Source organism: Zootermopsis nevadensis, unplaced genomic scaffold (genome assembly GCF_977971745.1).
Source record: "Zootermopsis nevadensis isolate Lab colony 2312 unplaced genomic scaffold, Znev_1.0 Znev_ptg000061l, whole genome shotgun sequence".
Taxonomy (NCBI): domain Eukaryota; kingdom Metazoa; phylum Arthropoda; class Insecta; order Blattodea; family Termopsidae; genus Zootermopsis; species Zootermopsis nevadensis.
In genome coordinates, this window is record NW_028259192.1 from 20,347,192 (window position 1) to 20,372,951 (window position 25,760).

At 39.3% G+C, this 25,760-nt stretch overlaps 1 protein-coding gene across 3 annotated transcripts in view; it reads left to right on the forward strand.

Annotated features, from left to right (window-relative positions):
* Positions 1-923: 923 nt before the first annotated feature.
* Positions 924-25,760, forward strand: part of tws (protein phosphatase 2 regulatory subunit tws) — a 71,206-nt gene continuing 46,369 nt past the window's right edge. For 2 of the 3 annotated variants that reach the window (XR_002544860.2, XM_022075405.2), the window contains exons 1-2: positions 924-1,399; positions 23,652-23,731. The gene's annotated coding sequence lies outside the window, so the exon portion shown is untranslated. The remainder of the gene's footprint in view (positions 1,400-23,651; positions 23,732-25,760) is intronic. The other variant, XM_022075406.2, reaches the window with a different exon arrangement.

A 25,760-nucleotide genomic window follows, 5' to 3' on the forward strand; every position in this document is an offset into this window, starting at 1 on the left:
ATGAAGTCCTTTTGGGTGGTTGGCTGCATTGATACAGTAAAAATTTAAGAGTTTGTTTCTGACTGTTATATCCTAACAGTCATTGAAATTGCTGATATAACATCAACACTGCTGATTACCCATGAAGGCTTTTTGTATTTCTTCCGGAACACTGTTATTGCAATTAGAACTCTATACTGAAGATAGAATTGCCCATGTACCCACAGCTGATGTAAAATTAGTATTATGACATGAATTCAATTTGATGTTTGCTTATTACTACTTTGATTTTAATGGTTGAAGAAAGCTTTGATTTTGTGTGTGTGATACATGTACCAAGTGTATGAAGGAAGCAGGGTTGTTACATAAAACGGGATACATCGACCAGACTACACAGCGCAACAACCCAAAAGACAGAAATCTTCATATTCACCGCTGTGAAAACCTCAAATCTTACAAACTAGACACTGTTTATGAAATTGCTTTGGCCATTATGTGTCTAATGATTCAAGGGCTAATACTAAAACTAAACAGTGGCAAATGCTCCAGTCTGGCTAATAATTCTACCATGCCTTGAAAAGTTTCGAAAAAAGTAAAGTTCTGACAATGCAACAACAGGATTCATTATTATTGTTTTTCCTTAGCATTGTGATGCAATTGCTGGGGGAATTTAAAAATAATATTGCATTTCGAAACGACCTGATTTGTAGACCAGAATTTACCACAGAAATTGAGTCTGCCCCTAATTTTTGTAATAATGTAAGGTTATTGTTATCTCGATGTGAGCTCCATATTTTCGAGGTTGCACAGGACATAAGTTCGAAAAAGTTTCATAGATGTCAGGATTTATTGCAGGATGCAGTACTCGCTCCAAGAGATGGCACTGACGAAGTTCTTGCGTCATACTTTATTCTGTCCACAAGCGAACCGTGAATCTTTCGTCTGTTCTTTATCCGCAGATTACGCGGGACTTTGAGCCGGTGTAGTCACTATCTCTGAATTCTCACAGATATGTGGGCTATATATTTGGGTAACAGTGTTTACACGAAGAAAGAAGCTATTAGAGTATTTGTTTGTGTAATCAATGTTTCTACTGTGTAATGCATGTGGTGTGTACATGACATTTTTGGCAATACGCTGTGTTTATTATACAAAACGGAGTGGTATATGTAGCAACCTGTTGTCATTTGACTGCAGTTCAGAGTAACGTGAAAAGTTGGGTTGAAAGTCTAGGGCTTGCTGAAACAGAAGTTAATGTTTTCGTAACACAGTTTCATTTACATATTCTTTGATCTCTGTGTTGAAGTTCAAATGTGGAAACTGTTTTAACATTTAAACACACATTACAGTACAATTTTGGATCTGTGAAGTGCTGTGAAGGCTACTGTCAAAACGTCACTGATAAATCAACTGCATCCCGGTAAGTTTGAGAATTACATAATTTTATTTGTAGTCATCCCAAAGCGAGATAATATTTTTACAGCCCTACTTGTAAACAGCAAATGAAATAAAGTGAGGCTTACCTATGCCAGTTTCACTGGGGGTTTGTAATTTTCGTAATTTTAAACATGTTTGTTAGTGTGTCTGTGATGTATTATCAGAAAGTGTTATAACGTTTGAGGTTGTATTTATTGTATAACACTTGTGACGTGTAAGTGTACGGTTTTAACAAGCGCGTTCAATAGGATTGCAAATGGCTTGCTCTGCAAATTACAATTGCAGCGATATGTAAGAAGAATTATTCATCTCTAAATGTTATTAGTAATGGTATTGAATTGCCTATTTCAATTTTCTTGGCATTTTGGGCCTGTTGGAGATCAGCTCTTTTGAAAGGGCCCAATTATGTAGGTTCTTCTAAGGCCGGAGAAAGAACCATCCCTGAAATGTAACGGTTTCTTGAGGAATGACGATTACAAAAAAAAAAATTGGTAAGAAAAATTATGTTGAATTAATATGCATTAAATATTAAGCCTTCGCCGTTATTAGACACATCAGAATTTAAGTTTGCAGGTCTATAACGTGTTTAATATAGAATTATTCTTCAGAGTTGTGTTTGATAATTAATAAAGCACCAAGTCAACAGAATAAACCAAATATAATTTCAGGGCAGTTCAAATTCAACAGGACTTGTAATATATCCATACGTTAAGCCTCTGATTTTATGCCTATTTGACAAGGAAATAAATCGATCAGAACAAACAGACTTGACGCAGGCTTGGCTTGTAGTGAAATGGGTTAATAGAGACCGGCGTGGCATTGCACTGGCAGCCAGCAATGTTCAAACGATGACGTCACAGCACTGAAGTGCCTTTAACTGTTTACAGCACGATATTTACCAGCTGCTTCCACTTTAATAATTCGGCAATTTACGTACAGGTGTTTCTTATACTGAGTTTGATTCTCAAATTAAACAGCATTTCTGTTTACAAATATTATTAACCGACAGATGCGCTGTGTGTTTCCATGGAGATACGAACCGAATTTCTAAATATTTTGAGATTTGCAAGAATGGATTAAGTCAAACGTAATCCGTACTGACTGAAGTCTTTACGAGACGCCAAAGACATGTTGTTAAATTGGACTTATTCCACCGCACACACACAAATCGTTACATTTTATATCAGTTTTTATTGCCCGAACGTTTATCATGGGCCTGATCATGAGATATTTATCGCTGAATATTACGGGAAAATGTTACTCGTAAACCCATCATCTACACCTATACTACAACTCAGGGCACTTTTCGTGTCTGTAACCTTTGCTCCTGCGATGTCCTCACCGAAGCAAATGTATTTGTTTCCTTCTTCCATCATGCGAAGTTTGCCGAGCTACAAAAAATTACGTTTACCGGGAATCGAACCTAACACAGATTTTTCGGGGTTGTGGCCTTTGCCCTGTAATCTCCTGTTTCAAAACTAACCTAACCTAACCTAACACAACCTAACTTAACCTAACCCAACCTAACTTAACCTAACCTAACCTAACCTTGGTCTTGCTTCGTTTGCCCAGGTACAGAATTGACCATTTCGTCCTGCACTCGAAAGCAAAGAAACGTTTTCTGAGCTTTGCCTTTCCAAAATAACTTTCTGACCTCGAGGAATTGGCAGGCCAAGTTTAGTGTATTCGTTCGTGCGCTCGCGAGCGTACACGTACACACTTTCAATTGTGTGTGTAATATTCCCGTTATTATTTTATGAACACGTAAAAAGCTTTCGTTGTACAGGGATCATCACACCTGTAAGTCAGCAGATCGAACAATAGGAAAGGTAACAAGGTCATTTCCGAGCAGGTTCTCTGTCATTGTTACGAAATTAACTCAAGTGTCTGAACCGGTGGCCTTGCTGTCATATATAAAAAGAAAAACTTCTCGTAAACTCCATTGTCTGTATACAAGGAATGGATTATTATTATTCTTACAATACAGGAGGTCCTGCTAGTGTTAGGATAGCGTGGCCTAGAACGGGGAAGGACAATCCCGTATTACGTTTGTCCTTCTAGTCAGTATAATGACTAGGCAACAGGCTGGATAGCTGGGGATCGATTACCGGCAGGATTAGAAGACTTTTTCTCTATTTCCGCATCCAGACCGTTTCTGGGGCCTATCCAACCAGTGCCGTTGGCATTTTCAGTGGGGTTAAAGCGGCCGGAACGAGATATTTCTAATGTTCTATTCACCATATAAATTCTTAGACGAGCTTACATTCTAAATACGAGCCAGCCAAGTTATGTTAAAATCTGAGCAGTAAGAGCTAAGTGTATAGTTCGTCTTGATATGTACTTAATTTTCTTAAGTTCTTCTAGAAAAACATCGGGATATTGTTACCTTAAATTAGGCCACGACCAGTTTTTTTTACACATCCTTTCGTTTTCATTATTCGTTACTCATTGCGTCATTCGACGCTCCTGAGCTGCTGATAACGTCGTAAAATAAACCACAAATCGATAAGTAATAATAAATGTTTTACTGTCTCATTGTTTGTAGTTGGCATGACATCGTTTAATAAGCCAATAAAGAAAGTATGCTTGTTGGAATTTAAGTGGATTTAAAGGGAAAGTCGTTTCTTCTTCTTCAATTAGCGTTTTTAATTGTTTTCACTGTTAATGTCTGCACGTGTCTTACAGCAAGAAAGCGTTGGATATGCGACTGCATGATATATCGGAAGTGAAAGATAAGAATCGAATGTGATTTGTGTGAGATCTATTAATAACTTACGAGTCTCTGTCCGGAGGTCGTTCCAGGCAGCAACGTGAGAAAACTTTAAAACTGGTCCGCAGATAAACTTCTTCTCTGCCGGATGTTCATAAGAAGTTTCATCAAATAGGCTATGAATGAGCAGACACTGTGACTATAAGGAGATAAACCAGTACATGGAGACACAAAGTTGTTTTATTCTTTCCCTCCTCACCACTGATTTCATACATACCTGAAGATGGCAGTCTTGTGGGTACAAGTGGTCGCCACAAATACTTCTGAAACGTCGGCAAGCTTCTACCAGACTACGCGACGCAACATCCCAGACGACAGCCATCTTCGCTTTCACCGGCGTGAAAATCTGAAATCCCACCCGGTACAGACTTTTTCCGTACACGTGAATAAGATAAACAAAGAGACGTGTTTCGGTCTGTTATTTATCAGCGGAATTTAACCTCGGTTGGAAAAAGTCTTTGACAACTGTCAAGAAATGCTTAGCAACCCGACGTTCAACCTAATCGTTTAGCGCTGGAAGCTCAGAATTTCTCCCCCACCTTCCTTCCTATGATAATTATTCCCTTCGAATCGTATCATTAAAAAGCACCACGAAGGTGTATGTTGTAAACAAACGGAAGTAATTAATAGCCACGTTTCTCAGTTGCTGGAGAGTTTTCAAGACACCCGTGACTTTGTTAAGAAATAAAACAGCATAGCATCGTGCACAGTATATGTGAATAAAATTAGCCGACCGAAAGACCGATATATATATATATATAAACTATAGTCCACAGATCAGGAGAAAATCCCTGCTATGAATTCGATATACGCGCATGCGCAAGATTTCGCGGTGAGTGACGACCCATCCTAAAAGCATTCGTTCCACAACCACTGAACGAACAACAGGCGACAGGCTTTCACGTGATCTAATGGGTACAGCTTTAAGATTACCTCACAGCGACACAGTGATTTAATATAGAATATTATCGCAACACCCGCAGAACACAGTACGGGTGCACTCACTACACGCTACTCTTAACTCAGTCTGTGTAGTAGCGTAAAACTCTGACGTATCGCACTTCCCACCAATAGCAGCCCTCTAGTCCTGTGGTAATCAACATTTTTGATTGCGTACCCCCAGATATAATTTCTCTTCAACTTTGTACCCCCAAAGTTGTTGGTGTATAATTCAAGTTATACGTAGTATATATCTACATCTGAAATAAATTACATTACTGATTATTCAGTGTTTATCATAACATAATATATTTTTTTTAAATTTCACGTACCCTCTAAGATGTCTTCGCGTACCCCCGGGGGTACGCATACCCGCACTGCTCTAGTCCACTTGATAGTCAACATTCCCCCTGCACCGCCCCAGAAACGACTTCCCCCGCAGGGCTTTTCTCCTGGTCTGTGGACAGTATTTGTATTCCCTAAAGTTACAGTTGGTGCTATAAAACGTTAGGCTTTAACTGGAATGTCGAAAGTTTTTTCTTGCCTACATGAGCGGTGTTTTATTTTCTCTGGCGTTTTGCCCTTGTATTTTGTCCGTCTCTTTTCACTTTGCACACGCTGTGTTTGAAGACCTTCAATGACAGTGCAAGTTTCTGCTACTTTGCGTTTTTATTTTGTGAAAATAAGGTGCAAAGACCTTTCATGGGAATAGGACTCAGGTAAACCAAGGATGATCTCATGGTGCTTCATCTGAGATGTTTGCAGGGTTTCGTCATTAGCATTTGTACACTGCCCTGGAAAGATTGATTCTCTTTTGGTGAAAGGTTAGCATTCACCTGAGAACATTCGGGCAGACAGAACGGACCTGCCAGTACGCGTTCACTTTATGAAGCCTCGTCTTACTTTGCCCACACATTTGTTGGTACCACGTATTCAGGTGATCTTTGTTTCAAATCTCTGCCCGGACCCCGGCTGTCCTAACCGAGGGTTATCATCGTATTGTTTATCATCCCATCTAGCATCTTAAAAAATGCCACGATTTTTACTTTCTTTCTCTCCAGTTCATTAATTAATCCCAACATGGAAGCTATGTAATCTGAGCTACTGAGTGCGTCTGTCGTCAAATAAACCACAAACAAACAAACAAACAAACAAATAAATCAATAAATAAGTGATAAAACCTCTCTGTGTAAGTGTATAGGGCCTGTCACATAAAACAAATTATTAATAATGCTAATTCGATGATGCCGGCTGGCACACTGATTCACTATGAATGTAGGCCGCACCCCCTAGCGGCAGAAGCTCGTACTACATCCGGTTCGCCCTCTATTGACACAGTCTGGAAACTTTCCGATCGCACCTCGTATGTTAACGATAGTTGGTATGCCACGCGCCTTAACATAGCAGTACATTCAACAGTTTATTTGTTGGATTTCATTTTATTCCCTAAATAAACTGCAGGTGTGTCTCTAAAGTCATTAGTATACCGAGTTTTAAAATAATATTTTGACGATTTTCGCCCTGTAATTTATTATTTTTTTTTCGTGTTGCTGGAGTCTTATTTAAGATTATGAAATACTAAAATATTGTGTGCGGAAAATGTCATAAACTCTGTTCTATTTAATTTTCATCCCGATTTCACATGCACGGTTTTGTTTTGCAGCACCGTTCGCGTGATTGCGATGTTTTAAAGGGGGAGGATTAGAGGACAGCATCCCGCGAAGATCCCCTTTAAAGCAAGAAATAAAATATTAAGTGTTTTTACCAGTGTACAGTGGTCACAATGCAATAAGCAGCAAGGAAAGTTTGAAGAAAACTGAATAAATAAAAATACGCGAGGGTTTGCACGCATCCCACGAAACAGGAATATTAGTAAACGTACGTTACATAATATTTTGAAGTAGATGTTTTACTATAAGGTTAAAAAGTGGAAAGCGTAAAGTTATTCAAATAATCTTTGTCTGCAGAATTAATGAAGCCGAATAATGAACTGACAAAAACAAACAACTGCTTTAAAAATCCATTTAACGTATTGAAATTTATGAATACGTAATATTGTGTTGTACATCAATGTCACTGATTCAAGAGCTGTCTTTAAGTTATGTATTTTTTTAAACACGAAAGTTTTATTATACAGTAGTTTGTTTTTATTTAACATTGAGAGGAACTCCACGGTGTTAAAAAAATTGAAATTTAGAGAAAGACACTTTCTTTGTCTCTGTTATCTGTTATGTGCAGTCCCCAAGATAAAAATTGATTCGAAAACGGACTTTTTCGCCTCTCCTCTTGTGCTTTTCAACGTGTATTACAAATACTGTACTATTGTATTTTCCCCCCTTCTGTTTTTTCTGACTGTGTTGTAAGATGTTTTAACACACTGTTCGCACTTGGGTATTTCAGTCTCGCTGGAAGAATTGGAAACTACGTAAAGCCATTAGGGAAATGGTTCCTGCATTAGGGATGATGAGTTCAAATAGAATTTCAGGAACATCCACTCAGACAGACGTACAAACAGATGATAGACGCTATTCCCGGAGCTCTTACTAACTCGTTCCTAACACTGAGATACTTTCTATAGGCGTGTTTCTAAAACTTGTCTTTGCCCAGAAATCTGACTTTTACCACTATTTTCCTGCCCACATTTAGACTACACCCATTCGGTTAGTACATCATCGAGAAATTTAACAAATATGTTTGACTGTAATTTTCATTAATTTGGATGTTATGAGAAAACATACAAAATTTTGATTGGAAATCCAGAAGAGACTAACACTCGGAAAACATACACATAAATTGGAGGATAATATTAAAATGGATCTTGGGGACATTGTTGGATTAAATTCTTCTGTCTCAGGACAGGAACATTTGGCGTGCTCTTATGAACACAGCAATGAACCTTTTGAATTCCATAAAACGTGTGGAATTTCTTGACTAGATGGACGCTCTATTACCTTCTGAAGGACTGTGATCCATGAAATTATTTTCATTTATTTTAATAACACCGTAATAACTTTTAATATTACAATTACTAGCTCAAACGCTACTTCACGGCGTTTAGGGATGTTGGGGGTTTAACATTATACAGAGTTCTGACTGCAGAACTCTTCTGTCTCCATGTTTAAAGGAAGCTGTTGTGACCTAATTTAATGCATATATCCAGCGATATTAGCCGGTTTTTAAGCCTAAATTTGAACCTGTGTCCTCTCCTGTATACGAAACAAGAGTGATAACCACTCGACCACGACGTTCGGTGGGACTGAGTAAAACCACGTATAGTGCAACCGGCTTCCGGTTTGATAATGAAGCCCGGAAACTTCCTGATACAAAGCTGAATTATAGGTGCAAGACCGCTTCATTTGACGATGTTTATAGGTGCAGAGGTTCGTTGCTGTGGGTGACCTGCCCGTCATATCCCTGGTTATTTATATTGTCGAATGTTTTGAACATGGAAATGCATTACACGGATTTCTTTCGTAGTAATGCAATAAAGTTAGATATAAAGGAGCAAACATTTGGCAGGTGCCCCCGGGCGTTAGAATGAATCATTCATGAAGATGATTGAAAACCACTGAAAAGGCTACGTCGCTTTCTCAATTTCTATGCAAATGTATTCCATAGTTGTCACCCAAACACAAAGAAAAGTAATAATATTTCTGGAAAGAGAATTGTATAGAATCCACATGCTAGCAAAGGAATCCAGCTAATTCTAGCACCCAGTCTGTTTCAAAGTGCTTTGTTATTTATGTTATGTTTTGACTCCCTAAATGTTCGACAATTTCATTGGCACATGAGATCAGGGTGCGTAGGAGAATGTTTAGACGAAAGAGGGATTAGGTGACAGGATACGGAAAATTGCTGTGTATTGAAGAGCTCCATATTTTGCAATCTCCGTCAAACATTAGGCTATTAGATCAGATGGAGTAGGGCGTGATTAGCACGCGTGAGGAGATGAGAAATGCATGAAAAATTTTGTTGTGAATCCTGAAGGGATACGACTACTCAGAAGATCTAGACGTAGATGGCAGAATAGTATTAAAATAAATCTTATTGTTATGGGTTTCATGAGTATGGATTTGATTCTTATTAGTGCACAGAAAGTTGTCGTAATCAACAGATAAATTTACATAAATTCAGATTAAAAGCATTGCCATTTGAACTGTGACTTAATGTATCGGCCGAGTGGTTGACTCTCCTGCTTCTAATTTGAGATGTCTCAGTTACAGATCTCAGCCCGAAGACCAGCTATCCTGGTTTATCATGGCTTTTCTCAGTCCCATCACTTCCATATCCATCGTATTATTTGATATTGGTGCATTAGTCTCTGTTCCTTCTTTATAATTTAGTGTTCTGAACCGTCAGGATAATGAATTTGAACAGAGCAGAACCGCATTTAATCTATACAATTTATAACGATTCTTAAAAAGTAGCTTGAAAGATAGTGGCGACTTAGCATTCGACCTCAGTATGAAGCTGATTCATATCAGAGCGAGCTACAAGTGGTTTGACGCTGGATCCTAGCGCTCTATAGTGCAGACGTTCGGCCCATTCATCACAGCTTTTCTGCCGTTAAATCGAGCGAGTCTTAAGGAACGTTCTGTGTAACATATGCAGATCGTTTAGAAAGACACAGATTGGCGAGGATGTAGATTTATCTCCTGCAGCCTTTATTTCATGAGGCAGTTCCATAAGAGACTGTTCGTAACTTTCTACCATTCTCTCTCTGTTTTTCTTTCATCGTTGGTGTTATTCCTTGCCGTGTGAACTTGTATGTAGACAGCAACGTTTCGGGGTAATAAACTGCTTCCATCTTCAAGGCTTCATCCTCCGAAAAGTTCGTTTGTACCAAGTAGTCACGCGAGTAAAGACAGCTCAGAACTTGCAGCGAAACACAGATAGCAACGCTGTACTACGCGTTCTCTTTTTAAAATCGAAATGTTCGTACCTGCGTAGCTTTTGAGCGGTTGACGTGAGCAGGGGCCTAGTAACCAGGGTGACGTTGACCTGGGGAGGTTGGGAGAGCCTCTTATTTCAGTTTGGTACCGTAATAAGTGGCTGTTCGGACTCGTTTTAAGTTGTACGCCCTGAAGAATATTTCCTGGTCGTAGAGATTTACAGGAGTCCCTTACCAATCGCGAGGTTACATTCCTGGAAAGCACTGTGGTTTAAGGACCAAGGCATCGTGTGAAATTGGGGGTTAGGGGGAAAAGCAGGAGATTGTAAGACATTAGATTACTAATCTTGATGGTCACGACGGCGGACGATGACTTTGGTCAATTCTTCTTCCTGCTTCACCAATTGTTCCGATGAATACAAACTAAACCGTGGCTGGAAATACTCGATATAAATGGCAAATCGCGTATTATCTAAATCTGAGGCTGGCGAAACTACGATTATGGCGTTATTCTTCTGTTTCTCACTGCGGTAGTTTCGTTGGCACTCGCAGAAGTAGGCACATGGCCGGATGTCGTGTATTTTCATCTGGTTCATGAGTAATGCAGACGGCACATAAATGATTCGACCTTGCACATTAATGGGTATACGACCAGGACGCATGTACTTAGGTCAGTGTAAACAGAGGAGGTCGTTCCAAAAATCACTGTACAATATTTATTTGCTTTCTCGTATTTGTGGTTCGAGCAAATGGCTGTGTACCTCGGAAGTTGTCTTTCCTATATTTGTAAAGGATAATGACGTCTGAGATAACAACAGAGTTCCGTCGATTACACAGAAATCTGTTTTCCCAACACCCACTCACATGTGTAATTAGTCAAAAGGGAAGGTGATTAATAAGTGTTGTGTGATTTAATTTTTATGAAAGGATTAATTTATTTGTTGGACCGGTAATGATGATGATGATGATTCAATTCTGTATTTTAACATGTTAAATCAGTAGCTACAGAATCAAATTACAGAACCATTGTATTTTAGCATCTGGTACTTGCTATTCATTGAGTTTTCCGTTCTTTGCGGGACCTTAAATTATATTACCATGTTCACAGAAGCCCACCGCTTGTCCATCACTGAGCCAAATGAAGCCGGTCCACTGCCCCACACCTGTTTGTTCAAACACAAATTTCTGTAGTATAATCCAAACTACGCCTAACTCTTCCAAGTGGACTCTTCCTTTTAGGTTTTTTTTGATTAGTTTGCTGCCCTTGAAGTGAAGGCGGAAGAAATGTCATAAACTTTCTAGTGACCTTGAGGGCCACTTCTGCGCATGAAGCAGAGCAGGGTCGATGTCGGGCGAGGAACTGGTAGGAGCGCTTTAATACCAACAGCAGATCGCCAAGTAGCAGAAAGGACGAAGTCCGCTTTGCATTCTGGATTAGCTGGACGTTAGAAGTTACGAGAGTTTATTTCGAAAACGGGGACCCTTATGGTTTATATGACACTAAAATTGCATTTATTTCTTGGTCGTGGCATTGTTCTGTAGACCAGTGTTTGTAAATCTTAGGGCTCTTGAAATCGTGTAGTCTCTAAGATAGATACCACAGTTCTTCAGCCCTGAAGATGGAGACAATATGTTTCTCCGAAACGTTGGTGTCTACTTACGAGTGTGCGCGTCGTTGAAACCTGCAATAACATCATCATAATTGCATATATTTTGTTTAAATAGAATACAGACAGACTAACTAAAACGCTGTTCCTTAAGACACAGTTCAGCAGTAGGTATTATTTCGTATTTGGGCGAGTCCTGAATTTTGTTATCGGACCTGAGACGTTTCAATGTTTTATCTCGATAATTTGTCAGCTGTTAAGATAATGTACTTAAGCAAGCCACTACAGATTTATTTCCGTTCTTTAGAATTTACTCTTTCCAATTATTCTCATTTAAGACTCTACAAATCCTATGCTACTGGTTATTTATTTATTTTATTTAGTGTTCTGTCTGACGACAGGTCCATATGAACAGGATCCTTCCATCCTTTTCTCGGACTGGGACCTGTTCATATACGTTCTTGGCAGATGATCCAGAAGTGGTTTGCCATTGCCTTCTTCTGTGTGTGAATGGAGTAATTGTTGGGATGCCACGGAGAAACCGGGGAAGCCCCCGGAGGAAAACTCCGTGTTGCCTAGACCACGGCCTTGCCCAACACAAGTTATAAATCCGGGCACCGCCGGGAATCGAACCCGAGACCCCAGGATTACAAGGCCAGCGGTCGGTTGTTATGGGATGGAAAGAGGAAATATAAAACAGGAGGTACAAATACTTCTTCAGTACTGTCGTTCGTACCCAAGTAAATTAGCTTCAGGCCAGGTTCGAATACTGAAAGACTCGTTCCTAATTTACGTCTCAGAGTTTTTTTTAAACAAACCAGCCCAGACGTTCAAAATTTTTAAGTATTCACCGACCTTGTGGCTTTCACAGAAATTAATTAAGGTGGAAGAGTTGTTGACATGTTTGTTGTTGCTTAGTTATGCAATCGTATAGGCAAATTACAATTCGCCATGCCTCTTTATTCTGCTACAAGAATTTTTCTAATAAAATTTAACGAAAGATCTATTAAAGGATACATTAACTTTAAGTCTGGCATGTTCTTGAGAAGTAACTTCGTGCAGACACAAATCCATCGTTACACATACAATTTAGCGTCGGATTTATTACGGCAAGTTAAAAAGATTTTTGTTTTTTATTTAATGAACTATTCACCATACAATAAAATGTTGTGGCATATGATACATTTTAATTGCGAGCTTTTTATATAAGAAGAAGCTCGTAATAAAACCTCAAATCCTACTTTTCATATAAATTTTCCATGGATGAGAAGAGGTCAGATTCAGTTTTCATTTGGTGAAAGGGGCCCAAGAACTTTTAGTACAGGCTCTCATTATCAAATTTAATACAGTCTTGTTCACTTGTTTTGGAGTTGAAATACGCTGATAAATACATTTCACAACTTCCCATTTTGACTTCATTTTATGCGCTTCTTGTAAAGACTCTAGAAGCGATAAACTTGACCGGTTTGCCTTTGTGAGTGGCCACCTTCATGGGTTTCCCTTCAGATGCTGTCAGTCTAAAACGTTCCACTTTATTAACATTAATCGCACATCCCGACGAAACTAAATTAGCAAAAAATAGAGAAAAAAAATCTGTATCTGGCGTGTCAAGTTTTTGTTGCCGGGTTTCGGTGTTTTCTTGTTGGTGCGGTTCTGTGTACGGACCGACCTCTGACGTGTCCATTACTTGAGCTTGGTCATGCCGCGTGTCTCCGTCACCACAGAAAGAGTCTCGCCGACTGCGCAGATTAAATCAGCGTTTGCTTGACTTAATGGCGGAATCGTGATTAAAGCACCCTTGGGCTTTTTGTCTGTCTGGTTTCTTTACACAGACTAATGGAGGACTACTCCTGAGTAAAAACAGGTGCTGTGTTATTATTTCTTCGCTTATCGTTATTGATCTTTTACTTTTCGCTTCTTTTCCCACTGTCTTCTGTGGCTTTTTTGGTAGGCTTTCTTAACACATTGAACGCCAGTTACTAGATTTCTCATGTTTTTTATTTAACTTCCTTTCGGAGCTCTTGGTCAAGTTTTTAAAACGCAACCAAAGGGTTTGGTCAATTCTTTAAAAAACAACCAACTTGTGTAAGAAACTAAACTAACCCCCCCCAAATGGAGGGTTAAAACACTTGACCAACCCCCACTTCGGGGGGGGTTGCGTTTTAAAATCTTGAGTAAGAAGGGGGGTTAGTTTAGTGTGTTACTCAAGTGTTTTAACCCCCTTCCTTTAATTGTATTTATCGCCTAAATATAATTTAAACACACAGACGTCAGTTTTCGTGATCGTAATATATCGAATGAGCAGTACGACTTGAATGAGTATTATTAATAGTATCAGATTACCTTATTGGTGTTGGTAACGTCTTCTTTGACTTTTCTTCATTTCTTAAATAGTTCTGATGTTTTAGTTCTTTACATCGTTTCTTTTTGACGACAACGGGGAATCAGAAATTTTTAAAGTAGATCAGTACTTTTTAATATACTTAAAATTCTTGTTCTCCCCACTGTTAATCAACACCTACCGCAAATTAAAGTCGGATTGCTGTTGGGTTCGCTAGGTCTCGGACAAATGACGTCAAGGAATACCTCAAGAAGCGGGATGTAACATCTTGTTCGTAAGTCGAGTAAGGGCTTCATCTCTGACCCTGCACTTGTATGGTGTCACTGCAAAGGCAGTATATTCTACCGCGTATAATAGTGTGTTCATGGGTTTCCTATTATTCTTACAGTAAAAAGCATTGATCTTAGTGTTTTCTTCGAGGTAGGAACTTCTAAGCGTTAACATACATTACTCACATTTGGTCATTGATTTTGCTGCCATAACCAGCTTCAGTATAACCAGGCTTCGCACCCGGGACCGCGTTATAGCGAGGTTAAAGTGTAATAGCTGCTATTTTGCGGTCCGTTAGCATCTAATTCGCATCAGGACTGCCCTACGAGAGTAATTCTGCTGAGAGGACAGGAGTGGCGACTTGCAGAAGCAAATTATGAACTAGCAGCTTCATGTAAAATGGAATTACGGAGATCCTGCAAGTGTCCAGCCATAGCTCAGCATCAAGCGTTCTGTTTCGACTTTTTGAAAATGTTCGACTGATAATTCGGCACCTAAATGCTTGAGGGCGCGAATATTATTGACATTTGACCCCAAATGTCCTTAATACAGGTGAGATTTCAGGTTTTCACTGCGGCTATTATGAAGATAACTTTCTTCCCGGGTGTTGTTCCGTCTAGTTTGGTAGAAGTAGTTTGCCGACGTTTCAGAGGTGCTTGCTACTCCCTTATCGGCAGCAAGCTTCTCCGAAGCGGCGGTAAACTTCTCTCAGACTAGAATAAGAATCCCATAAAATTTACGAAATTTAAACCGACTTGTTAAAGAAATGAACGACGAACTTTGAAGAAATTTATTAAAACCTTCCGTCGATTCTTTGAAGCATGAAGTTTATCTAAATTGTGCCTTGCGTTAGTTAGTTAGTTAGGTAAATAAGAGTTTTTTACTTTGAGAATGCACGAGCCTCGTGAATACACTGTGTTGGCAAAGTTTAAAGCTCTTTTAATGTTAAGCAGATGGCGCCACTGTGCTTTAAACTTGAAAATATTAAGGGCTTGTAGATCTAGATCAACTGGGGTATGAAGCCAATGATTATTTTTCGAGACGTTTATATGTTTTTACCAAAGGGACTGAACTCGTCGAGTATATTTGGTTTTGCCTCAGTAACTCGCAAACACATGAGGCCACGTGCCGAAATGTGTTAGTCATTGAGTCGTCGTGACGTTATTTAATGAATGGCAGGAAATATAAATAGCATTGAAGAAGCTTTGTATCGTCCGCGGGAGTCTGTCTGAGGAGAGAATTGGCGATGATATGTGCAGATGTTTTCATTATCAGCTCAAAATAAGGAACGGCTACAACTTCTGTAATACGGTTGTTATGAAATAGCACTAGTGTAGTAGGCCTCTTGAAAGTTGACGGGTTTGAACATTTCATATAATCTTACCGTGGCTTTTCTACGGTTCTCTGTTAAAATGGACGTACTTCTGGTCTATAAAACCGTTCACACTTGCTCTAATTCCCACCTACGTCACAGCTCGACTTTAAAATCCTCTCTTAATAACTTTCTGGCTTGATATTGTAGATGATAAAAAATACCCAGTCTCCAGTTTCGATCCAACGAGAACGAAGCGAAGTTGTTAGCATGAACGCTCATGGTTGATTACATGTGTCTGTAGTGATTCAACTGTGGGCAAAAGCCTTGTAAAATGTTATGTCAATAAAATAATATTTGTTTAAGAAGAGTAGCTTAGATTGGCTGGCATCTCATCTGAAGACAGCTTATAAAAGTAGATAGTTTTCTGGTTTGGAATGGTGGGTTTTGGCGTCGTGTAGTCTTGTACATCACAGCCTATGAGATCAAAGTCTGCATTTTCACTGCCGAGGAAACTTGAAATATCTGTTTATGAAGGATTTACGATGCTAGCCATCTTGCGACGTGGTTCATATGCGTCGAAAATGATAGAAAAATACGACCTATACTCCCAGACGCACATGCGCCGAGTCAGAGATGAAACATTTGTTATTTACTTAACGTTTCGTTCAAAATCATAGATCTGATTTTGTCTTTTAAATCTGATACCTCTGAAATTTTTTCATTAATGACTGAACATTGACTGCAAAAAAATTGAAAGCAGTCGTTAAAAGTACTCGTATTTGCTCTTAGCATGTTGCTGTTACTAATTAACTCACTGGAGCAGAAGTCTTCTTTCAGAGCCAGTAGTTGCTCAGCTGGTGGAAAAAATTCCGTATCCACGTCGTTCCGCCCCTGACTTCTTCCTATCCTGAGCCAGTTCAGTCAGTCGGCATTATTTTTTCTAGGTTTCCGCGGCAGCAGTTTTTCCCTGAACAAGGAAACTAAAATACACGCCGAAATGTTAGAAAATATTCAGCATTTGACATGCTTATTCACGAAAGCCGAAATCATACAAAAAATATTTTCTACTCCTGTTCGCAACTGATCTCTTTCCTTCATGTTTCCCGACCAAAATTATGTGTATATTTGTCATGTTTCTCATGAACACCTCGTGCTCTGCCTATCTTTATTCGTTGATTTTGTCACCCGAATAATGTTTTTTGACAAGTAAAAATTATGAAGCTCCTTATTATGCAATTTTCTCTGTCCTGCTTTCTTTCCCGCGTTCTCTTCAGCACGTTCTTCTCAGACAACCTCAACCTATATTCTTCTCTCAGGGTGAAAGATCAACTTTCACATCCATACAAGGTAACACAAAACTCTAGTTTTATATATTTCACTGTTGCTACCGTTGGCTGTGTTTATACACGGGATATTATGTATTCAATAATTTTCTGTGGTTACTAAGTAACCAACTGGGTAGCCAAAAGTAACGATTCTAAGTGTGATTGAAGGTACAAGGTTCAGTTCCTGGTCAGGATGCTCGGTCTCCTGACTGAGGTTTTGTTTTGGGTTCCTTCCAGACGAATACTGGGACAGTTGGGCTGTCTTGAGGGCTGCCACCGTCGCTTCCTTTCGTATCCTTTCCGTTCACTGCATATTAATCTGTTATCAGATTTGACCACAAAGTAACCATTCCACTTCATACTAGGTCATTAATAACCAACTGAGCCTTCCCAAGGAAACGAAATCCGCGTAATACCAACCTAAATAAAAATAAATTAAACGTGACTAATTAAATTTACGCAAAGTAAATAAGTCAAAATAATGTAAATGAATCAAAACAGAATTAATGTCAACCAAAGTATAAAATGGACCTTACTAAACGAAACCAGACTAAACCGAGTTAAAACTAAAATAAAACACAACTGAACTGACCTTATAAAACCGAAGCAAACCTAACGATACCACAAAACACCAATCAAAAGGAGATTAAAAATTTATCTCGGTCCAGACTGTAATGTTTGGATGTGCAGTCAAATCTTGTTATCTTGCCAGAGGCCGTAAATGCCATGCTCATTTCTGCTTTGTTTGTTAGCCTGCAGTCGCGGTTGCTTCTTGGAATAATGAATTCGTTCGTAGGTTCTAACAGTACAGCTCGCGTCGACTTTCTACGTTGTGGGGATAATATTCTAGGGATCTGTAATCTAGTTATTATATGTTCTTTGAAGAGCATGACGCAAAAATTCTTGCTGTGGAGTAATTTCCGATTGGCCGTCAGTCCATTTGTGTGTCTTAGGTATATTTCAACACAACACAGACGTCTTTTCAGTTTGTCGCATCTCAAGGTCATGTAAACTGGTTTACAGATGAAACCGCAGTCTGGGATGTTGTGTCTGTCCTCCTTCCGTTGATCATCGTCATTAATGCTTCATAATATTCGAGGGTATGAGAACTGCAGCTCATCCTGAATGTCGTGTCGTATCCATCTGCTCAGGCGCAAAGCCGTTCTAACCGCTGTGTAAAAACATCGGGTGACACTCAGTTCTCCATCAGTTTTCTGGCTTTGTAGTGTTTAGTCTGATTCTTGTATTTTTAGCATTTCGTAGTTCCTTGGATTTAATATATCAATCGGGTCACTGACGTCCATAGTATCAAATATCTTGCAAACTTCTCCAAAAGTGGGAACATTTTCAGGAAGGGCAGTACATTAGAACAACATTCAGCATGACGGCATGGGTTTTTAGGTCGAGTGAATTCTCCGCTCAGATAGACTGTACACGTTTTTGAGGTGTTAGCAGGTTCGTGGTGTTAATGTCGCTTCTGATATTCTGCGTAGTAATGTCGTGTGAACATTACAAATATTTGACAGCAAAGTGCTCAGAAAATAAATCTAAGACGGATGAAGTAAGTGGGCTGTTGATGTTGTTTGGCGAACAAATTACTGATTTATTTACGATTTGAAGGATATTGCTCCCGCACACGCAGTTTTGATGGGGAAGAAGACAAATATACATCAGAGAACATCTTGTAAAACGGTCACTTGTAAGACCGGGAAATAGATGGGATAAGGATCATGTTAATTTGAATATTAGGGCGGTAGTTTGTGACGTTGGGAGGATTAGGATTTTGTTCAGAGGTGAGCTTTGATCTTGGCTGTGCTGAAACATGAGATAGTAATACCCGAAATGTTAGTTAATACTAGTCCATTGCTAGACTTTCCTTAAAATGTACTTGTGACAGTCCCGGTAAAATCGAATGCAGTGAAAATGTGAGAATATTTCTGGAGTCACGTGTACATATTTATGACTAGATTCGCGAAATAGTAATTGACGTTTACAGCACAAGTTCGGGTTAACTGCGTGTTTTGTTCCATGGGATGCGTAACTTTTAACTTTTCCGTTCGATGAATCGAAGGTTAAAAGAAAATATGTCGTAAAATTGAATCGATCAGCAGACCTACACTCCAGTCGTTGTTATCACTTCTGCCACAAGTAATGGAAATGTTTTTCTGGGGATAAATGGACGAAATGGCCATTTCTTTCAACCGTACGGGTCGTAATATCTTGAATCGATATGGGTAAATCAGCAAAGCGCGGCTGAATAACATGTCAGCTCGTGCAGTCAGTTTCAACGCCCTTCAATCCAGAGAGACATGAAATTGACTTCTCAGAATAAAAGAGAATTATGTCAAAGCAGAGTCTACTAGAGGCCGACCATAAATATATATATATTTTTTTTCCCCCAGTTTTCAGTTTTACGGCTTTTTCATGTAGTTTCTTGTACTCCTGTTTCTTTTCTTATTTGCCCCTTGTTCTCGGCCTTTATTCTTCCTTTCCATTTTCCATTGTGTTTGAATAATAAGATGAAACTGTTCTTTCTGTCTGAATCCCCTCCTGTTATATTAGCTTTTTATGACGTTCAGTTGTGGCCTTTAAGAATATTGTATGACATTTAACTGAGATTAATAATTGAATTACAAAATTGTGTTGGTGTCACAGAACTTAGAGAGAAACCTGGAGGCTGAAACATGCATCAGGATTTCAAATGATCTCTGAGCTAGATCTAAGAACATGTCAGAGCTGTCACAGATTTGAAAAAGTCCGAACTTGTTTCTCGATACATGGGACGGGGGGGGGGGGGGGGGGGGGGGGGAGGATAGTTGAATAGAATAATTTGCCGATCTGGTTAGCTCAGATGATTCTGATGAATGAGTTTATTGGGAGGTCAATAAAATTTTCTCGGGCAATCAGCCGCGTTAGCTGGTTACCGTAGTAAACCGACGTTTCGGTAACAAATTATGTCCCCATCTTCAGGGTTCTGATGTGACTGGATCCAGTAACCAGCTAACGCGGCTGATTGCCCGAGAAGATATTATTGGTTGTACTCGCCGCGAAAGTCTCAATTCCTATATTATTGGGAGGTGTCTGACCTGTATCCAGGCTACAACCATTTCGAATCGTGGTCAGGAAGAAAGGACATAATTCTGAGTTATTTTCGGATTTTTTTTGTTCCCGTCAGGAGAATAACAGCTTCCAAAATCCTTCCTATTCAAAATTGTTGATCAATTTCACTTTGTGTAGGTTGTTCAGTTGATAAAGCGTCATAAAATGTAGTAGGATAATTGAATGGAATGTCTCCTGCTGATTCCAGCCCTCTTCTTCTTTCTCTCTTTCCTTAACCTCATAATCTGATCTGCATTCTTGCTTCGTATCGTCTTAGGACCGACACATACGTTTCGGAGAAGCATGCTACCTCCATCTTCAGGATTACTAACTGATTATCAGTACCGCGAAGATTATTTTGACATAGAAGATGGCTGTCTTCTGGGTTGTAGCGCCGTGTAATCTGGTAGAAGTTTACCAACGTTTTAGAGGTCCTTGCTGCCTCCATCATCAGGGCGATGAGAAATCGCCATGAAAACATCGAATTCTACTATTTTGACATAGTTTTTACCAAAGCCGTAATGAACCTTGCCTTCCATAATGCTGTTAAATTACATTTGTTTTTTTTAAGAATATTTAAGAGGGCCTTTGAATGGCAATGTAATACAAGTTTCGGGCTGGTCATCGCTGACCCAAGGGCACGTCGTATTTAAAGACCTCCATTTTGTCCAAGGTTATCTGCTGGTAACGAGCAATGTCCCTGTTTAAAGTCTCACGATCCAGACATGCCTTGTTCAAAACTTTATGGTTTTGTTGCGTAAGGAAGGCCTTTGCATTCAGGACGTTCGTGCTGTGAGCTTGATTACTGCTGTTACGTCATCTGTCCTGCCAATTGACGCGAGGAGATGTGACGTCCACTCATTTGTGTTTGGTTTCCTACTCATTTTCTCTTCACTGTCCCGGAACAACAACTGCAAAACACCTAATAATTCAAATGGGGTTCTGTTAAGATTCTCTTCTTTGTACTGCGATATATTGGATTCTTCCTCTGTTGATTTTAACATGTTTGACAGGCCAGGTGTGACCCAGATGTAGTTGTTTGCTCAACCCTGATGTAATATATCGATTTTCCCGTTCCTAATATCGTTACCGCTTGTGACGTGTTCCTGTGATAACACTGCACCTGTGGAGCGAGACTCTAGTTCTGATTGGGCGGAATTGCCCCCCGAAATGTTCTGTTTAACGTATTTTTTTACAACACCATCTCGATCAGCTTCGTCGTTGTAGACTTTAATTACCGATTATGTTCTTTTGTAAAACAGGTAATAGAAAGGTAACGAAAGTAATTAACAAAGCCACAATGCACCTAACTTCATGAAGCAGAACTGTCCTTGACATGCCGAGTCAGACAACAGGTTGTCCAGAAATTTCACTCCTTTAATGGCACACGAAGGTTCATTCCAGTGTCATCAGCACGTCTTCTGTTGTCCAGTGCACGCCCTCCCATCCGATTTCTTAACATCTTAACATACATTTTAATATTATCCGCCATTGTGCCCACTTTTTCCGTGTGGTACTTTCCTTTCAGTGTCCTAAACCAAAATTGTATATACTTTCTTTGTTTTCCCTCTGTCAAATGTCCCGCCAGTCTCACACTTTACAGTTTTATCTTTCAAATTATATTTGGTTAAGAGTAAGAAAGCTTCTCATTATGAAATATTTTCCCTGAAAATGACGGAGTCAGTTACGTAACTAAGAAACTTTTGGCTTTACGGATCGATTTGCGTTGTGAGGATAGATAAGTCTTAAGAGGTAGGTTATAAGGGCTAGGAATTTAGGTAGGATTAAGTAAGTTATTACTTTACCGTCATATTGTTTATAACATGACATGCCCAATCTAGCCCTTGTGTAAAACCATTTCTAAATTTAATTAATTGTCTGGTCAGTAGAATCCAAGAATATGCATCCGTTAGTCCATACCAATTCTGTCTGCGAACCTTCATTCTCTCATTTCGTCTAAATATACTTTATTTCCTGATACTTGAGGTTCTGACATCGGTGAAGCCGACGATGTTCTGTGGTGACCCCTTGTGGACTCGTAAATAGATAAAAAAAAAAGCATTTTCTGCTGAACATGTTTTCTCCATCCTCAGGGCCTTTCGCGAGATGATCAAAATCGATATGGTTTATGGTAATTGAATTTAAACCTTGTATCTCCAGTACGTTTTTAATCAGTATGCAGAATGTACCCTATTACTGTAGTGCAACCTTCCAGCCGTCAAAAACTCTTAAGGTGGACGTGTATTTGTTCAAGTGATATGTTTGCCGACGAAATCCGGTGAAATTTAAAGAATGACACATACTGAATTCGTATGATAGACACAGCAGTGACAAGATAAGCTAGTGGACCGTTTTGAAGATGAGAGGTGATAAAGACACAAATACAAACAGCTACAAGAACCTTTGTTTGGCCTTCCGGTGTTTCTCAGTCTCTATTCTTTCAGCACGACTGACTCGTCCATTTTTCAAAGTAGAAAAAAATATTAAAATCAAATCAAATGTTGTGTCTGTCACAAGGTACTTGGTGACGACAGTTATAAATCTAAACACTACTTATGATGATATAGAGAGCAGATTACTTTCTGTTTGCTTGTATTTAGTTAAGAATGTTTAATGTTATCTTTTCCTATCTGAAAACCTCGAGGTTAAAGTATACACAAGTAAAATCTGTGCAGCCCATACATGAAACTGAAGGATTAATTAATATTGAGAATAGATGTTAAAGAAATGGTGCAGAAGATCTTCTGAGCTAAGACATTACATGTTCTTTTACAAAATAAAGTAATCTACACTTGGTTTCTGTTGTGTTCAAACATAAATTGTTTGAGATATTCTGAAAATGTTCTCAACAAGAGAGATGAATTAAAAACGAAATCAATGCAGAGATGAAGTATCATAATCTGTATTCTTTACCTAATATTAAGTTAAGGGTTATGATATCAAGACATGTGGCACGCATAGAATAGAAAGGACCCCTGAAACGCTGGTAAACTTCTACCAGATTACACGACGCTACAACACAGAAGACAGCCATCTTCGTCCATGCCCTATTTTACTCCGGCCCTCATGTGCAAGTATACATATCTGACTTTTTTTTAGTGTTCTGTCTGACGACAGGTCCATATGAACAGGATCCTTCCATCCTTTTCTCGGACTGGGACTTGTTCATACACGTTCTTGGCAGATGATCCAGAAGTGGTTTGCCATTGCCTTCTTCTGTGTGTGTGAGTGGAGTAATTGTTGGGATGCCACGGAGAAACCGGGGAAGCCCCCGGAGGAAAACTCCGTGATGCCTAGACCACGGTCTTGCCCAACACAAGTTATAAATCTGAGCACCACCGGGAATTGAACCCGGGACCCCCAGTATTACAAGGCTAGTGTTCTGACCGCTAGACCACCGTGGTGGTACATATCTGACCTATTTGATGATAAACTTTTCTGCCCCTGTGTCAGCGTAAGGAGAGAGTATATTTACAACATATGTGATGTGCATGTGTACGCCTATCCATTTTATTTTTCAGCAGAGTGGAAGGAAAAGTAGCCTGAAGGCATTGAATAAAGGACTCGTTTCAGGTCAGATGCTACTTGGAAGAGCCGAGTCTGGTGTTTCAACATAGAAATCCTTGTACGAGATCCCCTGCTGTATTAATTGTTGTATATACGTTGTTTTATTTGCAGGTGGATTCTGTTCTTCCCTGGATAGCCATTGGTCGATGCAGCAACTTCTTCTTTTGGTATCTCCACCACAAAATCAACAGGTATGTGCTGATATTTCGTCAACACATTTCATCGCACAGTGCGTAATTTATTCCTGATCTCAGGTTACTGAGTTAACAAAAGTTCAGCGAAGAATGAAACTCAAAACGTCGTGGTGCAGGTTACTAGTGATAAAGGTGACAATTTCATAGCTCGTCAATGATCTTACTTCTTTGTATGGAATCCCGAATATTCGTTATCGCTTTCGAAACATCTCGCCTTTCAATTCTTACCTTCAGATAGTGGAATTTATTCCAAACTTTTTCTCTAACATCTATTTTAATAACATCATCTCTATTCGGGAGGTCCCTGGTTCAAACCTCCGCCCGGAGACCGACTATCCTGGCTGGTTGTTGTGGTTTTCATCTGTCCCTCCAGGCAAATTCCGAGATAATAGCTTAAGTTAGGCCACGACCGCTTCCATCAACATTCTTTCCGATTCATTATTTTCTATCATTCTCTCATTCGACGCTGTATAGTCTGAGCTACTGAAAAAGCGTCTTTAAATAAACTATAAATAAATAAATAATATTGATATGTGGTTTTCAGACAACGTTTTGTCACCTTTCTTACGAGCGCTGTGTACAGAACGCTCACAACGTTTCTGTGCTGTAAAAAACCAAATACTTATTTACATTTGTTTGCAAAAGGCACTGGAAATGCTGTCCTCCAACTTGTAAGCACTTCTCCATCTGTCACAAATACGTGCTGGTAACCTAGGCAAAAAATATCATTCGATAATATACTGTGACTCGATTCCCGGTGGTACCCGAATTTATAACTTGTGTTGGGCAAGGCCGTGGTCTAGGCAACACGGAGTTTTCCTCTGTGGCATCCCAACAATTACTCCATTCACACACAGAAGAAGGCAATGGCAAACCACTTCTGGATCATCTGCCAAGAACGTATATGAACAGGTCCCAGTCCGAGAAAAGGATGGAAGGATCCTGTTCATATGGACCTGTCGTCAGACAGAACACTAATAATAATAAATATTTATTGAATCAATTCAGGACGTCGTGACGCAAATGAAATGCCGATTTTTTTGAACGGATAAATATAAATTTTCTGCGGGATATGAAGCCTACTTAATTAAATGTGTGTTAAATTCTTGATAAAATATAACTTAAAAATCACGTCATCATATCGGATTGGAAAGCAGATCGCCAGTCGTAAATTCATAGTCACTAATTGAGTTTTGCTTGTCGAAATGCGTTGCCCTGTCAGTGATTGATTGCTGTTTGCTTTTGTTTCATTTAGTTGTTACACTCTAAATAAGAATTAACTGAACCAAATCCGAGATGAAACTGACACCGCACTTAACTGCGTTTAGTTCCCAAATTCTCTGAATTGCAAGGATGTCCAACCTTTCCCATTTCCAGCTCAAAATCCAACATTAAAAAAAAATTCTGTGAAACAATAATACAGATTGTTGATTAGGAAATGTCGACGACTAAAATGGAAGTAACAAGAGGATGACCGAATATCTTGGTCGAGCGGGTGTGACTTGTGTCTCGTAATCTGGACGTCCTGGGTTAAAATCTCGGCCCGACGAATGAGGTTTTTTTAATGGTCTTTCTTAGTCCAGCCAGACAGATGGGTAGGACATTTCTTCATATTATTCACGCCCGCTTCCTTCCGTTACCTGTCGAATTTATTTTTCATTAATCTTGTAGTTTGAGTATGTATGTGTATGGCGCGTCGTTATTACACCACACATAACTAGAAACTGTAACATTGAAATAATTACATAATGAGGAGCTTCATAATTTGTAGTGCCATCTGAAATTATGAGGGTAGTCCAGAGACTTGAGATGGACTGAGTTTGTAAATCGCATCTGAGACATGAGAAACGTACGCAAACCTGAAATGAAAAAGACTTTGTGAGAGGCTGTGGACTTGGAGGACAGAATGATATTACAGATGATCTTAAAGAAGTAGGATGTGAGGATGTGAACTGAATTTCAAATAATTCAGGTTTCTGAGAGCAGACCTGTGTTCGCGAACCTCAGTGTGCTATGATACGTTTGA